We start from the raw sequence: 20,519 nt of genomic DNA, 5'->3' as shown, positions 1-20,519 counted from the left end.
GGTATTGGAAAAGACTCTTGAGAGTCCCTTAGATTGCAACAAGATCCTAAAGGAAATCAGACCTGAATATTCATTTGGAAGGACTGATGTTGAAGTTGAACTCCAACACTTTGGCCACCTGATGCAAGGAACTGACTCATTTGAAAAGACCCCGAGGCTGGGAAATATTGAAGGCAGAAGGAATGGGGGACAACAGAGAATGAGATGGTTGGATGTCATCATTGCCTCAATGGACATGAGTTTGAATAGGATCCCGGAGTTGGTGATGGACAGGGAAGCCTATTGTGCTGCAGTCCATGGAGTCACAAAGAGTTGAACAGGACTGAGCGACTGAAATGAACTGAAAAGTTATCACATGATAGTGCTATAATTCCCTCTGCTATCTGTATACATAGCATATATAAACGGCACAGGAAATTATAGCCATTTTCTTGTTGCTTATCTGTTTAATACAGAGTCACTTGTATCTCTTAATCTCATACCCCTAACTTTCCTCTTCCACTATCCTCTCCACTCTGGTAACCACTAATTTGCTTTGTATATCTGTGAGTCTGTTTCAGTTTTACTACATATATTTGCTGTTTATTTTTTAGATTCCACATATAAGTGATAGCATACATTATTTGTCTTATTTGACTAAGCAAATTATTCTTTAAGTCTATCCATGTTGTTTCAAATGATATAATTTAATTATTTTTATTGCTGAAGAATATCATATTATGTATTTATCTATACTTATATATCACATATTTTTTATTCATTGTCTGGAATGGACCCTTGGGCTTACTTCCATAATCTTGGCTATTGTAACTAGTGCTACTGTGAACCTCACGGTGCACCAGTCTTTTCAAATTAGTGTTTTCATTTTTTTTCAGATATATACCTAGAAGAAGAATTGCTGGGTCATATGGAAATTCTGTATTTAGTTTTTTCAGAACCACCATACTCTTTTCCACAGTACATGCATCATCTTACATTCCCACCAACTATACTCAAGAGATCCAATTTTTCCACATCCTTGTCAACACTTGTTATTTTCTTTTTTTTTTTTTTTTGATAGTAGCTATCTTAATAGATGTGAGGTGGCATTTTATTATGGTTTTAATGTACATTTCCCTTATAACTAGCGATGTTAATCATCTTGTCACATGCTTTTTGGCCATTTGATTTTGTCCTTTGGAGAAATGTCAAGTCTTCTGCCCATTTTAAAAATCAGTTTGATTTTTTTTTAATATTGTTGAATGAGAATCATTTTCAGTGGTTCTTTGAAGCAGAAATTCTCAACTTTTTTTGACAAGGGTGAAGGTCACTTCTGATAAAGAACAAAATTCTTGCACATTTATACTTCAGCACTTACCACAAAGTGGCTTGTACTATGGCTAATTGTCTTCACTTGAACAAACTGAGCAATAAAAGGTCATGTTATTGATTCTTACTTAATAAATCTCAAGTTCCTAGGAAGGTTAGTACAACAGAGTTCAAGGGAGGAAGTTAGGGGTGCGTGGGTTTTTCAGAAAAGCTCTCAGGTGTTTCAGGTATTTATTCTTGTTGCAAATCATTCCCAAACTGAGTGGTTTTAAACAACAACCATTTAATTTCCCATGATCATGTGGGTTGGCGTAATGGATCTTCTGTTAGTATTCCCTGGGCTCACTCAGATTGCTGAACTCAGCTGTGCATTCAGCTGGCAGCTGGGAGGTGGGAAGGTCCAAGATGACTTCAGTCAAACCATCTTGTCTGGGGCCTTATTAAAGATGCCTAGGGGGCTGGAAGCATTCTCTGTCCACATGGTACTTCATCATTCCACCTCAGTTTTCTTCCAAGGTATCTGGCTTCTCAGAAGGTAAAAACAGATGTTGTAAGTTCTTTTAGGATGTAGGTCCAAAACTCAGAAAGTGCCAAAGTCAAAATAAGTCACAGGGATAGCCCAGTTTTAAGTGGAGTGGAAATAGACTCACCTCTTGATGAGCATGCATTCGTGCTAAGTCACTTTGGTCGTGTCTGACTCTTTTTGAGTCTATAGTCTTAGCCTGCCAGGCTCCTCTGTCCATGTAATTCTTTCAGACAAATACTGAAGTAAATTCCTATGTCCTTCTCCAGGGGATCTTCCCAACCCAGGGACTGAACACTCATCTCTTCTATCTCCTGTCTTGTAGGTGGATGCTTTACCATTAGCGCCACCTGGGAAGCCCACCTCTTGATAAGAAAAATTACATTAGTGAAAAAATACATTAGTGAAAGAGCACAAGGATGTGGGGGATCATTGTCATCATCCTAGGACATAATATATAATGGCAGGTGATTCTGAGGTCTCCCTAGGGACAGGACGGCTCTGGTTTGAGAATCACTAGTATGTAAGCTCAATTACCCCAATAACTGCTTTGTTGTGTTTCTCTCTCTCCTCCTTGACTGTTCAATTCTGTGTCTATTTCTTATAGTCAGTAGCAACAAGACCCATACATGTAGGAACCTGTTCAAGTTTATGAAGCTATAGCAACAGGTTTGTAAACATGGCATCAAGGCTATGGAAACAGAAATGGTTCCAAAGAACACAGTATTTTTATTCTTGTTTGTATTTGCAGTGGGCTGTCTATAATATAATTTACAAGTACATTTTTCATGTAAGAGGATGGGTAGATAGCTCCTGACCCAACATTGGTAGAAGATTCATTTTGAGTTGTTATTGATTCACTCACAACCTGTCACATATTGGCCTTGTGGCCCACAAAACGCATTTATGAGACAGTTGCCTGGATCAGGTGCAGATTGGCTGAGAAACTTTACAAAGTAGTGTTATCCATGCAAGGTTTGCAGTCCTTGCTGCTGCTGTTCAGCCGCTCAGTCATGTCTGACTCTTTGCAACCCTGTAGAAGCAGCACACCAGCCTGCCCTGTCCTTCACCATCCCCCAGAGTTTGCTGAAACTTATGTTCATTAAGTCTCTGATGCCATCCAAACATCTCATCCTGTCACCCCCTTTTCCTTCTGCCCCCAATCTTTCCCATCATCAGGTTCTTTTCCAAAGAGTCAGCTCTTTGCATCAGGTGGCCAAAGTATTGGAGCTTCAGCTTTAGCATCAGTCCTTCCAATGAATATTCAGGGTTGATTTCCTTTAGGTTGACTGGTTTGATCTCCTTGTTGTCCAAGGGACTCTCAAGAGTCTTCTCCAACACCACAGTTCAAAAACATCAGCTCTTCAGTGTTCAGCCTTCTTTATGAACCAACTCTCACATGCATACATGACTACTGGAAAAACCCTAGCTTTGACTATACGGACCTTTGTCAGCAAACTGATGTCTCTTTTGACCATTAGGGTGGTATCCTCTGCATTCTGATGTTATTGATATTTCTCCTGGCAATCTTGATTCTAGCTTGTGCTACATCCCGCCTAGCATTTCTCATGGTAATGTTATAGAGCCTTGGCATGTTCCTTTCTCAATTTTGAACCACTTCATTGTTCCATGTCCGATTCAAACTGTTGCTTTTTGTCTTGCATGCAGGTTTCCAGGGAGGTAAGTAAGGTGGTCTGGTATTCCCATCTCTTTATGAATTTTCTACAGTTGGCAGTCCTTACCACTTTATGAGAAGCAGGGTAGTGGGCAGAAGCAGAAAGAACCCAAAATCTAGACCTGTTTTCAATGCCAAGTTGTGGTAAAACCTCGACCATGTCAACTAAGGGCTCCTGAGCTTCATAATCAACATTTGTAAATTTATAATACATATTTTGGTGTTGGAAAACCAAATAAAATGACCGGTATAACAGCTGGCAGCTGTATCACTTGCTAGCACAAGTGTAGAGACTAGCATTCAGAGCAGGTAAACCAGATACAAATGTTCTGTTGATGTATTATTGTACGTTGATCTCAGATATTGGCCTATTAGACTTGAAGGCAATTTCCAGGTGTTTTTTTTCCATTTATTCAGTTCAGTTCAGTCACTCAGTCGTGTCCAACTTTTTGCGAGCCCATGAATCGCAGCACGCCGGGCCTCCCTGTCCATCACAAACTCCCGGAGTTTACCCAAACTTATGCCCATCGAGTCGGTGATGTCATCCAGCCATCTCATCCTCTGTTGTCCCCTTCTCCTCCTGCCCCCAATCCCTCCCAGCATCAGTTTTTTGCAATGAGTCAACTCTTCGCATGAGGTGGCCAAAGTATTGGAGTTTCAGCTTCAGCATCAGTCCTACCAATGAAAACCCAGGACTGATCTCCTTCAGGATGGACTGGTTGGATCTCCTTGCAGTCCAAGGGATTCTCAAGAGTCTTCTCCAACACCACAGTTCAAGAGCATCAATTTTTCGGCACTCAGCTTTCTTCAGAGTCCAACTCTCACATCCATACATGACCACTGGAAAAACCATAGCCTTGTTTAGACGGACCTTTGTTAGTAAAGTAATGTCTCTGCTTTTTAATACGCTATCTAGGTTGGTCATAACTTTCCTTCCAAGGAGTAAGCGTCTTTTAATTTCATGGCTGCAGTCACCATCTGCAGTGATTTGGGAGCCCCAAAAAATAAAGTCTGCCACTGTTTCCACTGTCTCCCCATCTATTTCCCATGAGATGATTGGACCAGATGCCATGATCTTAGTTTGCCGAATGTTGAGCTTTAAGCCAACTTTTTCACTCTCCTCTTTCGCTTTCCTCAAGAGAATCTTTAGATCGTCTTAACTTTCTGCCATAAGTGTGGTGTCATCTGCATATCTGAGGTTATTGATATTTCTCCCAGCAATCTTAATTCCAACTTGTGTTTCATTCAGCCCAGCATTTCTCATGAGGTACTCTGCATATAAGTTAAATAAGCAGGGTGACAGTATATAGCCTTAACGTAATCCTTTCCCTGTTTGGAACTACTCTGTTGTTCCATGTCCAATTCCAACTGTTGTTTCCTGACCTGCATAAAGATTTCTCAAGAGGCAGGTCAGGTGGTCTGGCATTGCGATCTCCTTCAGAATTTTCCACAGTTTATTGTGATCCACACAGTCAAAGGCTTTGGCATAATCAATAAAGCAGAAATAGATGTTTTTCTGGAACTCTCTTGCTTTTTTGATGATTCAGCTGATGTTGGCAATATGATCTCTGGTTCCTCTGCCTCTTCTAGATCCAGCTTGAACATCTGAAAGTTCACAGTTCACGTATTGCTGAAGCCTGGCTTGGAGAATTTTGAGCATTACTTTACTAGCAAGTGAGATGAGTGCAATTGTGCAGTAGTTTGAGCATTCTTTGGGATTGCCTTTCTTTAGGATTGGAATGAAAACTGACCTTTTCCAGTCCTGTGGCCACTGCTGAGTTTTCCAAATTTGCTGGTATATTGGGTGCAGCACTTTCACAGCATCACCTTCTAGGATTTGAAACAGCTCAACTGGAATTCCATTACTTCCACTAGCTTTATTCATAGTGATGCTTCCTAAGGCCCACTTGACTTCACATTCCAGGATGTCTGGCTCTAGGTGAGTGATGACACCATCGTGATTATCTGGGTCATGAACATCTTTTTTGTACAGTTCTTCTGTGCATTCTTGCCACCTCTTCTTAATATCTTCTGCTTCTTTTAGGTCTATACCATTTCTGTCCTTTATTGAGCCCTTTTTTGCATGAAATGTTCCCTTGATATCTCTAATTTTCTTGAAGAGATCTCTAGTCTTTCCGATTCTATTGTTTTCTTCTATTTCTTTTCATTGATCGCTGAGGAAGGCTTTCTTATCTCTCCTTGCTATTCTTTGGAACTCTGCATTCAAATGGGAATATCTTTCCTTTTCTCCTTTACTTTTTGCTTCTCTTCATTTCACAGCTATTTGTAAGGCCTCCTCAGACAACCATTTTGCCATTTTGCATTTCTTTTCCATGGGGATGGTCTTGATCCCTGTCTCCTGTACAATGTCACGAACCTCCGTCCATAGTTCATCAGGCACTCTGTCTATCAGATCTAGTCCCTTAAATCTATTTCTCACTTTCACCGTATATTCATAAAGCATTTGATTTAGGTCATACCTGAATGGTCTAGTGGTTATCCCTACTCTCTTCAGTTTAAGTCTGAATTTGGCAATAAGGAATTCATGATCTGAGCCACAGTCAGCTCCTGGTCTTGTTTTTGCTGACTGTATAGAGCTTCTCCATCTTTGGCTGCCAAGAATATAATCAATCTGATTTCGGTATTGACCATCTGGTGATGTCCATGTGTAGAGTCTTCTCTTGTGTTGTTGGAAGAGGGTGTTTGCTATGACCAGTGTGTTCTTTTGGCAAAACTCTATTAGCCTTTGCCCTGCTTCATTCTGTACTCCAAGGCCAAATTTGCCTGTTACTCCAGGTGTTTCTTGACTTTCTTCTTTTGCATTCTGGTCTCCTATAATGAAAAGGACATCTTTTTTGGGTGTTAGTTCTAAAAGGTCTTGTAGGTCTTCATAGAACCGTTCAACTTCGGCTCTTCAGCATTACTGGTTGCGGTATAGACTTGGATTACCATAATATTGAATGGTTTGCCTTGGAAACAAACAGAGATCATTCTGTCATTTTTGAGATTGCATCCAAGTACTGCATTTTGGACTCTTTTGCTGACTATAATGGCTACTCCATTTCTTCTAATGGATTCCTGCCCACAGTAGTAGATAAAATGGTCATTTGAGTTAAATTCACCCATTCTAGTCCACTTTAGTTTTCTGATTCCTAGAATGTCGACATTCACTCTTGCCATCTCCTGTTTGACCACTTCCAGTTTGCCTTGATTCATGGACCTAACATTCCAGGTTCCTATGCAATATTGCTCTTTACAGCATTTGCCCTTAATTCTATCACCAGTCCCATCACAACTGGGTGTTGTTTGTGCTTTGGCTCCCTCTCTTCATTCTTTTTGGAGTTATGTCTCCACTGATCTCCAGTAGCATATTGGGTACCTACCGACCTGGGGAGTTTCTCTTTCAGTATCCTATCATTTTGCCTTCTCATCCTGTTCATGGGGTTCTCAAGGCAAGAATACTGAAGTGGTTTGCCATTCCCTTCTCCAGTGGACCACATTCTGTCAGACCTCTCCACCATGACCCGACCGTCTTGGGTGGCCCCACATGGCATGGCTTAGTTTCATTGAGTTAGACAAGATTGTGTTCCTGTGATCAAGTTGGCTGATTTTCTGTGATTATGGTTTTAGTGTGTCTGCCCTCTGATGCCCTCTCGCAACACCTATCGTCTTACTTGGGTTTCTCTTACCTTTGACGTAGGGTATCTCTTCGCGGCTGCTCCAGCCAAGTTCAGCCACTGCTCCTTACCTTGGACGAGGGGTATCTTCTCACGGCCGCCCCTCCTGACCTTGAACCTGGAGTAGCTTCTCTCGGCCTTCCTGCTCCTGCGCAGCAGCCAAGTGTTTAATCATTCTGATTAAGTCACAGCTGTGATGGCTGCTGCTCAAACATGTCCTTTGGTTGTGCTGATAAATGTATAATTAAAATAAAAAGGAAAGTATCATTCAGTTTATAAAACTTTATCTTACTCTTCATCACAAGTACATTGTATTGTAACTTATTTTGTGTGTGTATCCAGTTTCTCAGTTAAATTGGTTAGGGTTTGAGGGCAGAATTTGGGGTCTTATGCTATTTGGACCTCCTGTATCTGTGCCTGGAGAAGGAAATGGCTACCCACTCCAGTATTCTTGCCTGGGGAATTCTATGAACAGAGGAGGCTGATGAGCCACAGTCCATGGAGTCCCAAAGAGTTGGACACAACTTAGCGACTGAACAACAATCTGTACCAGATTCTTACTAAAATTTGGTGATGATCAAAATCAATAACTTACTGCATAAGACATGGCACAGTTTGCCTAAATTGTGTATGATATTTAGCTAGCAGCGTCTCACAATGGGCAAAGCCATGTCCACTCTAAATTCACATGTTGAAGTCCCAACTCCCTGTCATTTCAGAATGTGACTGTATGTGGAGATAGAATCTTTATAGATATAATCAAGTTGAAATGAGTTCATTAGAGTGGGCCCTAATGCAACATGACTGGTGTCTTCTTAAGAAGTGGAAATTTGGACATGGAGATATACATAAAAGTAAGAAAATATGAAGAGATGTAGGGAGAATACAGCCATCTAAAACCAAGGAAAGAGGCCTGAGACATATTCTCCCTTGGATCCCTCAGATGGAATCAACCCTGCTGACATCTTAAGTTTGGATTTCTAGCCTCCATAACTGCAAGCCAACACATTTCTGCTATTTAAGTCACCCAATCTGTAATGCTTTGTTATGGCAGCTCAAACAAACTAATACATGTCTTAGGATGACAGAGTTTTGCCCAGCACCACTTGTTACATGCAGAGAAGAGTTGTGTATCACCTGTGAACTCATTGGTGATAATCATAGTGTTCAATACAAATTAAAGAAGTTCTCCATGTGAGACCTCTATGCAGCTTCTGCCTGATGCCCTGTTTGATAGGTCTCTGGAAGAAAATAAAGATATTTCTCAATTCATATCTTTCTCATCTGAGAAAAAGTAAAGGTTGGAGACTCAGTGATAGTTCTCATTTTCAATGTGGATTGCGTTCCTTTTTCTAAGAATCCTTTTTAATCACAGGGACAGCTTTTTGGCAAAGGGGTGGAATATGTGTTTCATAGTAAGAGCAAACATTGCTTGATGAGTTGGTACCAGTGTGGGTAATTTGCATCAGTGTGATCTTCTGCATGATAATAAGGTTAAATAATGAGTGGTGAAAATCTATTTTTTACTCATCCTCTGTACAAAGGTGAAAGCTTTTAGGTAGTTATTGGAAACATTTGGACACCATAATATGACCTCTTATTCCAGGTAAGTCTGATTCACAACAGGGGGCTGCAACTGTGCATTTTGGATAAGTCTTAGTGTCCTTTTACTTTTGAGATTCTGAAGATACCTCTTTCCATTGCAGTCCCTTGCTGCAGTGAATATCTAGCAAATGCCATGAAAATTAATGTCTGCACTGGTTAAAGACATGTTGAATTAGATGAGTACCTGTGAAACCACCTGAGGCTAATTTTGTTATCAAACTTGGAGTCTAATTACTGACCTAGTTATGTTTAAAGGTATGGTAGCAGTATTTCTTTTTGTATAATTGCAAGTGTTGCTTTGCTCACTAATTTTTGGGGGGATTTTAAACTTTTTTTGGCTGCACTGTGCAGCTTGTGGGCTCTTAGTTCCCCAACCAGGGATCAAACCTGGGCCCTCCCTAGTGAAAGTGCAAAGTCCTAGCCACTGTGCTGCTAAGGAAGTCCCTACTACTAGTTTTTAAGAAAAGAAAATCGTGAGAAATTAAAATCTTGTGGAATCCCAGTGAAAATGACACAAATTCTTTTTGCCTGGGCTTGCAGAATCACCAGGCGTTAATAAGGAAGGCATAATATTGCAATTCAGGAGATGCAGGTTCCACCACTGGGTCGGGAAGATCCCCTGGAGGAGGAAATGGCAACCTATTCCTGTATTCTTGCCTGAAAAATCCCAAGGACAGAGGAACCTGGTGATCTGTAGTCCATAGGATCACAAGGAGTTGGACACGACTGAACAACTGAACCCCTGAGCACAATATTGTAATTAAGACATAATATTGTAGCTTTTCTAATAAATAAATAAATAGGCATGTGTGCACATGTGTATGTATTGCATGCTGTAAAAATGATGGAGAAATTCACTTGATCATGATTCTAGAATCTACCCAAATTTTCTTTAAGGGAAATGAGGGAGAGGAGAGAGCTGGCAGTAGTGTCAGAATGGAAAGATGCACTCCTTTGTGAAAAGCCACTGGGTTATAAGTATGGGTTAGAATTATATTCAACTAGAATGTATACTCTCCACCCTTCAGTTGTTTTTATTTAGGAAAAAACTGTGCTAAATCTAAGATGATGAAATAAATCTTTCTCTTCTCCTGCAGGTTCTTTAGACGAGCTAGTTTAGAAATAGCAGTCTTTGGAAACTATGACTAATCATGAAATGTAGTAATTAAGTTTTATAGAAAGATGTTGTAAGAAATGAGATGATAGATATGAAAACACCATAAATTCTTAAGGAGAAAGTTATTACTAGAGTGGGTTTCTTTATACATCTGTGTAGCTTACTTCCTGGTTTCAAAATTTTGTGGGTGTGGGATTCATTAAGGAAGCATGGCTTTACTTGATTTGTTTTCAGAGGGAAAAGAGTTGTGTTTAATTTAAAATATTTTTTAAAAATGCCCACAATGTAAAGTCAAATCAGGAGTAAAGGATTAATCTTGGGACTTCCCAGGAGGTCCAGTGGTTGAGAATACACCTTCCAATGTAGGGGATGTAGGTTTGATCTCTGGTCAGGGAACTAAGACCCTACATGCTGCAGGACAGCTAAGCCCACGTGCCACACCTAGAGAGCCTGTGTGCCAGAGCCACTGAACCTGAATGCTACCGTGCCTTCAGACCACAGTGCGAGACACCCACGTGCTGCAACTAGAGAAAACCTGTGTGCTGCAATGAAGAGCGAGTGCAGCCAAAAATAATAATAATAAAGGATCTATCTTGTGTGAGATAAGAGGAGTATCTAGAGGAATTATATTTTATTCTGTCACCGTTGAGGTGAAAACAAGACTGGAAACCGAGAAGATCAGCAGGTTGTCCACATACTATTATGACATAGTGAGTTTTGGGGTAAACAGACAGTGGTCATTTGCTGGCTGTCTGCCTTTGGGCAAGTTATTTAACTTTTTTGAGCTTCAGTGTACTCAGCTATACAAAGGAGATGTTATGGTGGTGGTTTAGTCACTAAATCATGTCTGACTCTTTGTCAGCCATGAATTATAGCCTGCCAGCCTCCTCTGTCATTTCCTTCTCTAGAGGATCTTCCCAACCTAGGGATCAAACCCAGGTTTCCTGCACTGCAGGCAGATTCTTTACTGACTGAGCTACTAGGAAACATATAAAGACGGGATAATTTTGAATTTTGTCTTATCCATGCTCAAATGACATCCTGAGAGCCTGTGACTATTAGTAGAGGCTCAAAAGTTGGCTTTGGAAATTTCTGCTCTGAGTTTTACATCCTTGTTGGGAAACATTGTAGAATGGGAAGAAAAATCATAGAACTGCTCCTGTGAAGGATGCAACGTTTAAACCAGGAAAAACTTCCCCAATCCACTTTATTTGCCAGGAGTCTGTCAAAGAGCAGCCTTTTTTAGAGAAAACATTTGACTGTGGAGTTTCCTTATGGAAACGATTGCATGGAGGAGAAAAAACTGAGGATTTAAAAAATGTACACTCTTTTACTTCACCTATATTCCATACGTGACTTTGCTTTCTGTCAAAGTAATAAATATTGGGAAGTCAGAAGACTGCTTGATTAAACTCTAGAGTATTTAAACTTTCTCTTTTTTGGGGGGGGACTGCTTTAGTCTCTGATAAGAATGCTTATTTCCAGGAAGGCAACTAGATCTAATTTAGGAGATAAAGGGCAGATCTCTGACAGAAAATTGCCATCTGATGGTAGAATTTTCCATTCATTCAGTATAACTTATTTCATCCTTTCACATTAGAAACATCAGAGTCTGACAAAAGGCCAAGAGACAATTTTTAGATACAGTGTATGTTTGGCAGAAGGAATTACATGATATATTTAATTATATAAATAAAATGTTATTTCTTTGAATACGGAAATTTTCAACTATTTGAGGAAAAAGTCTCTCTCCCAACCCCCACCCTTCTTTGTCTTTTCCTATAATAGTATTTTGTAATTTAATCATTCCTTGAACAGAAACAGATCAGCACAAAGAAATTTCTGACTTGTTTCTTATTGCATCACTCATTAGCCTTAATTTGACGGTCTTTTTCTCTCCTTAGAGATTCTACCAAAAAGGTAGGCCTTGTAAGGAAACAGAGTTGGGAATCTATACACATTGTGTTTACGTGGAAGTTGCTGAAGGATGGTAATCATGTTTGTACCTAGCCACATCCTTACTTATCTCTGGGCTTTATCTGCTTTTTTACTTAGGAATATAAAGAAGAAAGAACAACTTTTCTCAGTATCGGACTGGTTCAATTAACTATTTTAAAAAAAATATTTACATAAATATTTGAAAAATGCTATATAACTTCTCTTCAAGAAAATAATTACAGGCAGCCTCTTATTTAGTTGGGTGTAGCTGCAGTGTTATTCATAATTATATATTCCAAGCTTCTCTAATAGTTGATACAAAAGGAATTCAGGGGGATGGAGAGACCTGTGCAAAGTCATCAGTTAAGACAGCAAAAAGGTTGAAATTAAATGTCAAAGTCTCAGGTCAGTACCCCTTCCTATAAACCATTTTATCTTAAGAGTGGAGATTTGAGTGTTATGGTGGCAAGACAGATTCATTTCATGAGAAAATTCATATTTGGGGAAAGAATGTAAGGTCTCATATGTCCTTGACAACAGATATTTTTCTGGAGCCAGAGAAGTGTAACAAAGGCTTGACTCTGATCTCTTCCTAAAAAATCAGCTCTCTCATCCACTGTTAGTTGTACAAGCTTTGATTCCATGCCTGGCATGGGCCAGGTTTGTGCTCAGTCTCTCAGTTCAGTTCAGTTCAGTCTCTCAGTTGTGTCTGACTCTTTGTGACCCTATGGACCACAGCACGCCAGGCCTCGCTGTCCATCACCAACTCCTAAGGTCTACTCAAACTCATCCATTGAGTAGGTGATGCCACCCAACCATCTCATCTTCTATCGTCCCCTTCTCTTCCTGTCTTCAATATTTCCCAGCATCAGGGTCTTTTCAAATCAGTCAGTTCTTCGCATCAGGGTCAAAGTATTGGAGTTTCAGCTTCAATGTCGGTCCCTCCAATGAACACTCAGGACTGATCTCCTTTAGGATGGACTGTTTGGATCCCCTTGCAGTCCAAGGGATTCTCAAGAGTCTTCTATAATACCACAATTCAAAAGCATCAATTCTTCAGATCTCAGCTTTCTTTATAGTCCAACTCTCACATCCATACATGACCACTGGAAAAACAATAGCCCTAATGATACAGACCTTTATCGGCAAAGTAATGTCTATGCTTTTAATATGCTGTCTGGGTTGGTCATAAATTTTCTTCCAAGGAGTAAACATCTTTAATTTCAAGGCTGCAGTCACCATCTGCAGCGATTTTGGAGCCCCCCAAAAATAAAGTCTGACACTGTTTCCACTGTTTCCCCATCTATTTGCTGTGAAGTGATGGGACCAGATGCCATGGTCTTAGTTTTCAGAATGTTTTCAGTTGGCTTTAAGCCAACTTTTTCACTCTCCTCTTTCGCTTTCCTCAAGAGAATCTTTAGATCGTCTTAACTTTCTGCCATAAGTGTGGTGTCATCTGCATATCTGAGGTTATTGATATTTCTCCCAGCAATCTTAATTCCAACTTGTGTTTCATTCAGCCCAGCATTTCTCATGATGTACTCTGCATATAAATTAAATAAGCAGGGTGACAGTATATAGCCTTAACGTAATGCTTTCCCTGTTTGGAACTACTCTGTTGTTCCATGTCCAATTCCAACTGTTGTTTCCTGACATGCATACAGATTTCTCAAGAGGCAGGTCAGGTGGTCTGGTGTTCCCATCTCTTTCAGAATGTTCCACAGTTTATTGTGATCCACACAGTCAAAAGCTTTGGCATAGTCAATAAAGCAGAAATAGATGTTTTCCTGGAACTCTCTTGCTTTTTTGATGATCCAGCTAATGTTGGCAATATGATCTCTGGTTCCTCTGCCTCTTCTAGATCCAGCTTGAACATCTGAAAGTTCATAGTTCACATATTGCTGAAGCCTGGCTTGGAGAATTTTGAGCATTACTTTACTAGCAAGTGAGATGAGTGCAATTGTGCAGTAGTTTGAGCATTCTTTGGGATTGCCTTTCTTTAGGATTGGAATGAAAACTGACCTTTTCCAGTCCTGTGGCCACTGCTGAGTTTTCCAAATTTGCTGGCATACTAAGTGCAGCACTTTCACGGCATCACCTTCTAGGATTTGAAATAGCTCAACTGGAGTTCCATTACCTCCACTAGCTTTATTCGTAGTGATGCTTCCTAAGGCCCACTTGACTTCACATTCCAGGATGTCTGGCTCTAGATGAGTGATGACACCATCGTGATTATCTGGGTTGTGAACATCTTTTTTGTACAGTTCTTCTGTGTATTCTTGCCACCTCTTCTTAATATCTTCTGCTTCTTTTAGGTCTATACCATTTCTGTCCTTTATTGAGCCCATCTTTGCATGAAATGTTCCCTTGATGTCTCTGAGTTTCTTGAAGAGATCTCTAGTATTTTCCGTTCTATTGTTTTCCTCTATTTCTAGGCATTTATCATTAAGGAAGGCTTTCTTATCTCTCCTTACTATTCTTTGGAACTCTGCATTCAAATGGGAATATCTTTCCTTTTCTCCTTTGCTTTTCACTTCTCTTCTTTCTACTGCTATTTTTAAGGCCTCCTCAGACAGCCATTTTGCTTTTTTTGCATTTCTTTTTCTTGGCGATGGTCTTGATCCCTATTTCCTGTACAATGTCACAAACCTCCGTCCATAGTTCATCAGGCTCTCTGTCTATCAGATCTAGTCCCTTAAATATATTTCTCACTTCCACTGTTAATCATAAGGGATTTGATTTAGGTCATACCTAAATGGTCTAGAGGATATCCCTACTCTCTTCAATTTAAGTCTGAATTTGGCAGTAAGATGTTCATGATCTGAGCCACAGTCAGCTCCCAGTCTTGTTTTTTTTTGACTGTATAGATCTTCTCCATCTTTGGCTGCCAAGAATATAATCAATATGATTTTGGTCTTGGCCATCTGGTGATGTCCATGTGTATAGTCTTCTCTTGTGTTGTTGGAAGAGGGTGTTTGCTATGACTAGTGTATTCTCTTGGCAAAACTCTATTAGCCTTTGCCCTGCTTCATTCTGTACTCCAAGGCCAAATTTGCCTGTTAGTCCAGGTGTTTCTTGAATTTCTACTTTTGAATTCTGGTTCCCTATAATGAAAAGGACATCTTTTTTGGGTGTTAGTTCTGAAAGGTATTGTAGGTCTTCATAGAACTGTTCAGCTTCAGCTTCTTCAGCATTACTGGTCAGGGCATAGACCTGGATTACCGTGGTATTGAATGATATGCCTTGGAAACGAGCAGAGATCATTCTGTCATTTTTGAGATTGTCTCCAAGTACTGCATTTTGGACTCTTTTTTGTTGACTCTGATGGCTATTCCATTTCTTCTAAGGGATTCTTGCTCATAGTAGTAGATATAATGGTCATCTGAGTTAAATTCACCCATTCCAGCCCATTTTAGTTTCCTGATTCCTAAAATGTTGGCATTCACTCTTGTCATCTCCTGTTTGACCACTTCCAATTTGCCTTGATTCATGGACCTAACATTCCAGGTTCCTATGTAATATTGTTCTTTACAGCATCGGACCTTAATTCTATCACCAGTCTCATCCACAATTGGGTGTTGTTTATGCTTTGGCTGCCTCTCTTCATTCTTTTTGGAGTTATGTCTCCACTGATCTCTAGTAGCATATTGGGCACCTAACAACCTTCGGAGCTCATCTTTCAGTTTCCTATATTTTTGCCTTTTCATACTGTGCATGGGGTTTTCAAGGCAGGAATACTGAAGTGGTTTGCCATTCCTTTCTCTAGTGGACCACCTTTTGTCAGAACGCTCCACCGAGACCTGTCTCTCTTTGGTGGCCCCACATGGCGTGGCTCAGTTTCACTGAGTTAGACAAGATTATGGTCTATGTGATTAGATTGGTTAGTTTTCTGTGATTGTGGTTTCAGTCTGTCTGACCTCTGATGCCCTCTCTCAGCACTTACTGTCTCACTGGGGTTTCTCTTACCTTGGACGTGGGGTATCTCCTTAAGGCTGCCGCTACTGATCTTGGACATAGGGTATCTCCTCTGGGCCATGCAGTCTCTCAGAGTCAGAGGCAAATAAGACTCTGTTGAGAACCTCAAGAAGCTTACAATTTACCACTAGTCTCTATCCTTCCTCTCAATTAATGGTGGAGGAAAAGATACTAAAACTTTTAGTTATATGTGTTCTCTAAAGAATAAGAAAAGCATCAGCCTTGTGAAACAGTTAACATGTGGATCAAAGTAGTCAAGGTAAATGATGTGTAAATCAATAAACTTGCTTTGAAGATAGATATGCAAAAATTTTAACTAATAAGAATGTTTGACCAAAAATACTTGGAGATAGTATACAGTGAAAACAAGAAATAGTCTAGTGAATTTGGAGATTGATATCGAGGTGATAGTTTTCCTGAACTGATTTTAATATTATAAATGATTGATTTTCAAATTGGGAGGGGAAGACTCCCATAGTAGATCATTATATATATATATATATATATGGGTGTGTATCTATCTATCTATATATATGTGTGTGTGTGTATACATATATATATATATATATATATATATATATATATATATATTCCCTGGAGAAGGGATAAGAATACTCCAGTATTCTGACTTGGAGCATTCCATTGACTGTATAGTCCATGGGGTTGCAAAGATTCGGACAGGACCAAGCAATTTTCACTTTCACTACATATATATATATATGTATATATACACACACACACATATATATGTGTGTGTGCATGCTTAGTCACTCAGTTATGTCCAACTCTTTGTGACCCATTGGATTGTAGCCCTCCAGGCTCCTCTGTCTGTGGATTTTTCAGGCAAGAATACTGGAATGGGTTGCCATTTTCCTCCCCCAGGGGATCTTCCTAACCCCCAGGGGTCGACCCCACATCTTCTGTGTCTCCTGCATTGTAGGTAGATTCTTTACCCCCTGAGCCACCAGGGAAGCCACATATGTGTGTGTGTACATATATATTGTATATATATACATATGTATGCATATATTCTTTTTAATGGGAAGAGTATAGTTTGAAACAACTTATGTTCTGTCTTCTTGCTTGAATTCATTTTTGAAATATAATGCCCAATATATCTGTGGGATGGTGAGAATTTTATCACTAAAAGTCATAGATGAACAAATGAGAGTTATTAAGTGCATTAAGTGAGGTTTAGAGGAAAGATGGACTTCAGAATCCACCATTGGGAGTTTCACATCTTTGCTGACAACTCTGGTCAAGTCCTTGTAGTTAACTCATTTCTTTTATCTGTAAACAAGATATAGCAGTAAAAATATGGTAAGGTTGTGGTGAGAATTAAAATAAAATGAAGTGCCTGAGCACGTCTATACATCCTGGTAGATTCAGCGTGCATGCTCAGTTGCTTAGTCATGTCCAACTCTTTGCAATTCCATGGCCTGTAACCCAGCAGGCTCTTCTGTCCATGGAGGAATACTGGAGTGGGTTGCCGCATCCTTCTCCAGGGGATCTTCCCAGCCCAGGGATAGAACCCGTGTCTCCTGCGGCTCCTGCACTGGCAGGCAGATTCTTTACCACTGAGCCACCTGGGAAGCCCTGAGAGATCCTAGAAGAGGCAATAAATATAATGTTGTTCCTTTGAAAGAACATATCTTAAGGGTTAAATACCCATCTTCACGTTAAACATTGGCTTCTAAAGATTAAAATTCCACCTGAAACTTTCAGTTCTTTATGACTGATTTTCATGTTGCTTTAAGTTATTCACTGTGACTGTTGACATCTTGATAAGATCTTCATATTTGTTCCAGAAAGAAGTACACAAAGAAACTGGCAGCATTGTGGTGAGATGTAATATTCTATTATGGATTTAAAAATGAGCTGAGAGATTAGTAAAACAAGGAGGAGAAAAAGGCAGGTCACAGCTTGTAACAAAATTAGTTGTACAACATCCATGCCTTCTACACTGGGGCTTGAAATGTTCATATTTTCAAAGAAGTTTCTGACAAGCTGGGCAGAATGGCCAGACTGTTGACGTGCCAGATGATAAATTATTTAGTCAGGGCAAAGATGAGAACAGAGCTTTAAAGACTCCCAGAACATATTAAAAAGATTAGATAATTGTGGAACAAACATAGTTAATTGAGCAAAATAACAGCAGGTGAAATTTGAAACAGGCAAGTGTGAAGTAGGGCATATTGAAGAATAGGATGTAAACTACTTATACACATGATACCTTCCTAATTGATTATAAAGCCTCTCAGGGCCATGAACTAACAGATACTGTGGGTCAGTTAAGGAAGCATCTTGGCTGGTACATGAAACTTTCCATAGAGTGAATGAGCATTTTCTTATTAATAGCATTATCTTAATTCTTTAAAAAATTATATTTGTATTCAGTATAGAACATTGCAAAGAGGAATGAGAAAAATCTTGGAAAAGAGCAAGTGGAACCGGGATGGAGGAAATGGGAAAGGCATACAAATAAAATTTACTGAATATCTAGCATGTGTCTGGCACTGGGTTGCCATAGTAAATTGTATCATTTGCCCACAATTTTTGCTATTCTCTGTATTCAAGCCCTTTGTTCTATCACTTTGCAGTTTCTCCTACCAGAGGTGGGTATATTTCCAAGCTCTGCGAATGTTGGGCTTGCCATGTGGCTTGCTTGAACTACTCAGACATTAGCAGATGTGATGTGAATGGATGCTTATATGACTTGTATATGAAATGGGCATGTTCTCATGCATGTCTGCCATTGCTGTCAGATCATGCTTGTTGTAGCCATTGGTCTAAGAAGCATGAATGCTCCTTGTGAACCACTAAGATCTTGTAGTGATGGTTAACTTTATGTGTTGACTTGACTGGGCCATGAGGTGCCCAGGTATTTGGTCAAACATTATTCTGGGTGTGTGGGAGAAGGTATTACAGGATGATATTAACATGTGAATCTTTGGACTGAATAAAGGAGATTGTCCTTCCAGTGTGGGTGGGCCTCATCCAATCAGTTGAAGTCTTGGATCAAACAAAAGGGCTAACATCATGACAATTAAGATAGATCTCTTCCTATTTGACTTCTTGAGCTGGAACATCAGTCTTTTCCTGCCTTTGGACTCAAACTGAAACATTGGCTCTTCCTGAATCTGAAGTCTGTTGGCTTTTTGACTGAAACTATATCATCACAGTTAGAACTGGACATGGAACAACAGACTGGCTCCAAATAGGACAAGGAGTATGACAAGGCTGTATATTGTCACCCTGCTTGTTTAACTTATATGCAGAGTACATCATGAGAAACGCTGGGCTGGAAGAAGCACAAGCTGAAATCAAGATTGCTGGGAGACATATCAATAACCTCAGATATGCAGATGACACCACCCTTATGGCAGAAAGTGAAGAGGAACTAAAAAGCCTCTTGATGAAAGTGAAGGAGGAGAGTGAAAAAGTTGGCTTAAAGCTCAACATTCAGAAAACTAAGATCATGGCATCTGGTCCCATCACTTCATGGGAAATAGATGGGGAGACAGTGGAAACGGTGTCAGACTTTATTTTTCTGTGCTCCAAAATTACTGCAGATGGTGACTGCAGCCATGAAATTAAAAGATGCTTACTCCTTGGAAGGAAAGTTATGACCAACCTAGATAGCATATTAAAAAGCAGAGACATTACTTTACCAACAAAGGTCCATCTAGTCAAGGTTGTAGTTTTTCCAGTGGTCATGTATGGATGTGAGAGTTGGACTGTGAAGAAAGCTGAGCGCCGAAGAATTGATGCTTTCGAACTGTGGTGTTGGAGAAGACTCTTGAGAGTCCCTTGGACTGCAAGAAGATCCAACCAATCCATCCTAAAGGAGATCAGTCCTGTGTGTTCATTGGAAGGACTGATGCTGAAGCTGGAACTCCAATACTTTGGCCCCCTGATGAGAAGAACTGACTCATTTGAAAAGACCCTGATGCTGGGAGGGATTGGGGGCAGGAGGAGAAGGGAATGACAGAGGATGAGATGACTGGATGACATCACCGATTCGATGGGCATGAGTTTGGGTAAACTCCGGGAGTTGGTGATGAACAGGGAGGCCTGGCATGCTGCAATTCATGGGGTCACAAAGAGTCGGACACAACTGAGCGACTGAACTGAACTGAACTATATCATCAGCTCTTCTGGGTCTCCATAATCTTCACACTTTCTTTCTCTCAATGAATGTATCTGTCGATTATATGTTTATCTATCTATGTATTTGATCTGTCTATGTATTGATATCTATGTATTTATCCTTGTGTCTATGTATCTAACTATGTATGCATGTATGTATGTATATAAGAATCTATCAATCAGCTCTTTCATGTTGGTTCTGCTTCTTTAGAGAACCTAAATACAAGACTTCTTTGTATATTAGCATTGTTTATACAGTTATAATATTTGTATCAATATGTAATTATCTCAATTAAGTCTCATGATTATCTCCTGTGGTAAAATTTTCACCCCTCATTTAAGAACGAAATTATGTTTTTAGTTTTTGCCTGTGCTGCATCTTTGCTGCTGCTCAGACCTTTCTCTAGTCGTGGAGAGTGGGGCCTACTCTCTAGTTGGGGTGTGCAGGCTTCTCATTGCAGTGGCTTCTCTTCTCTTATGGCTCTAGGGTGCACAGGCTTCAGGAGTTGCAGCTCTCGGCGTCTAGAGTACGTGCTCAGTAGTACGTGCATG

At 40.0% G+C, this 20,519-nt stretch overlaps 1 pseudogene; it reads left to right on the top strand.

The window, feature by feature from the left end:
* The first annotated feature begins 1,622 nt into the window (after positions 1–1,622).
* LOC136173551 (gamma-enolase pseudogene) overlaps positions 1,623–20,519 on the top strand; it is a 35,747-nt pseudogene continuing 16,850 nt past the window's right edge.

This window comes from Muntiacus reevesi, chromosome 8 (genome assembly GCF_963930625.1).
Source record: "Muntiacus reevesi chromosome 8, mMunRee1.1, whole genome shotgun sequence".
NCBI classification, from domain to species: domain Eukaryota; kingdom Metazoa; phylum Chordata; class Mammalia; order Artiodactyla; family Cervidae; genus Muntiacus; species Muntiacus reevesi.
Note: the sequence above shows the minus strand (reverse complement) of the source record. Positions and strands in the feature narration are given on the sequence as shown.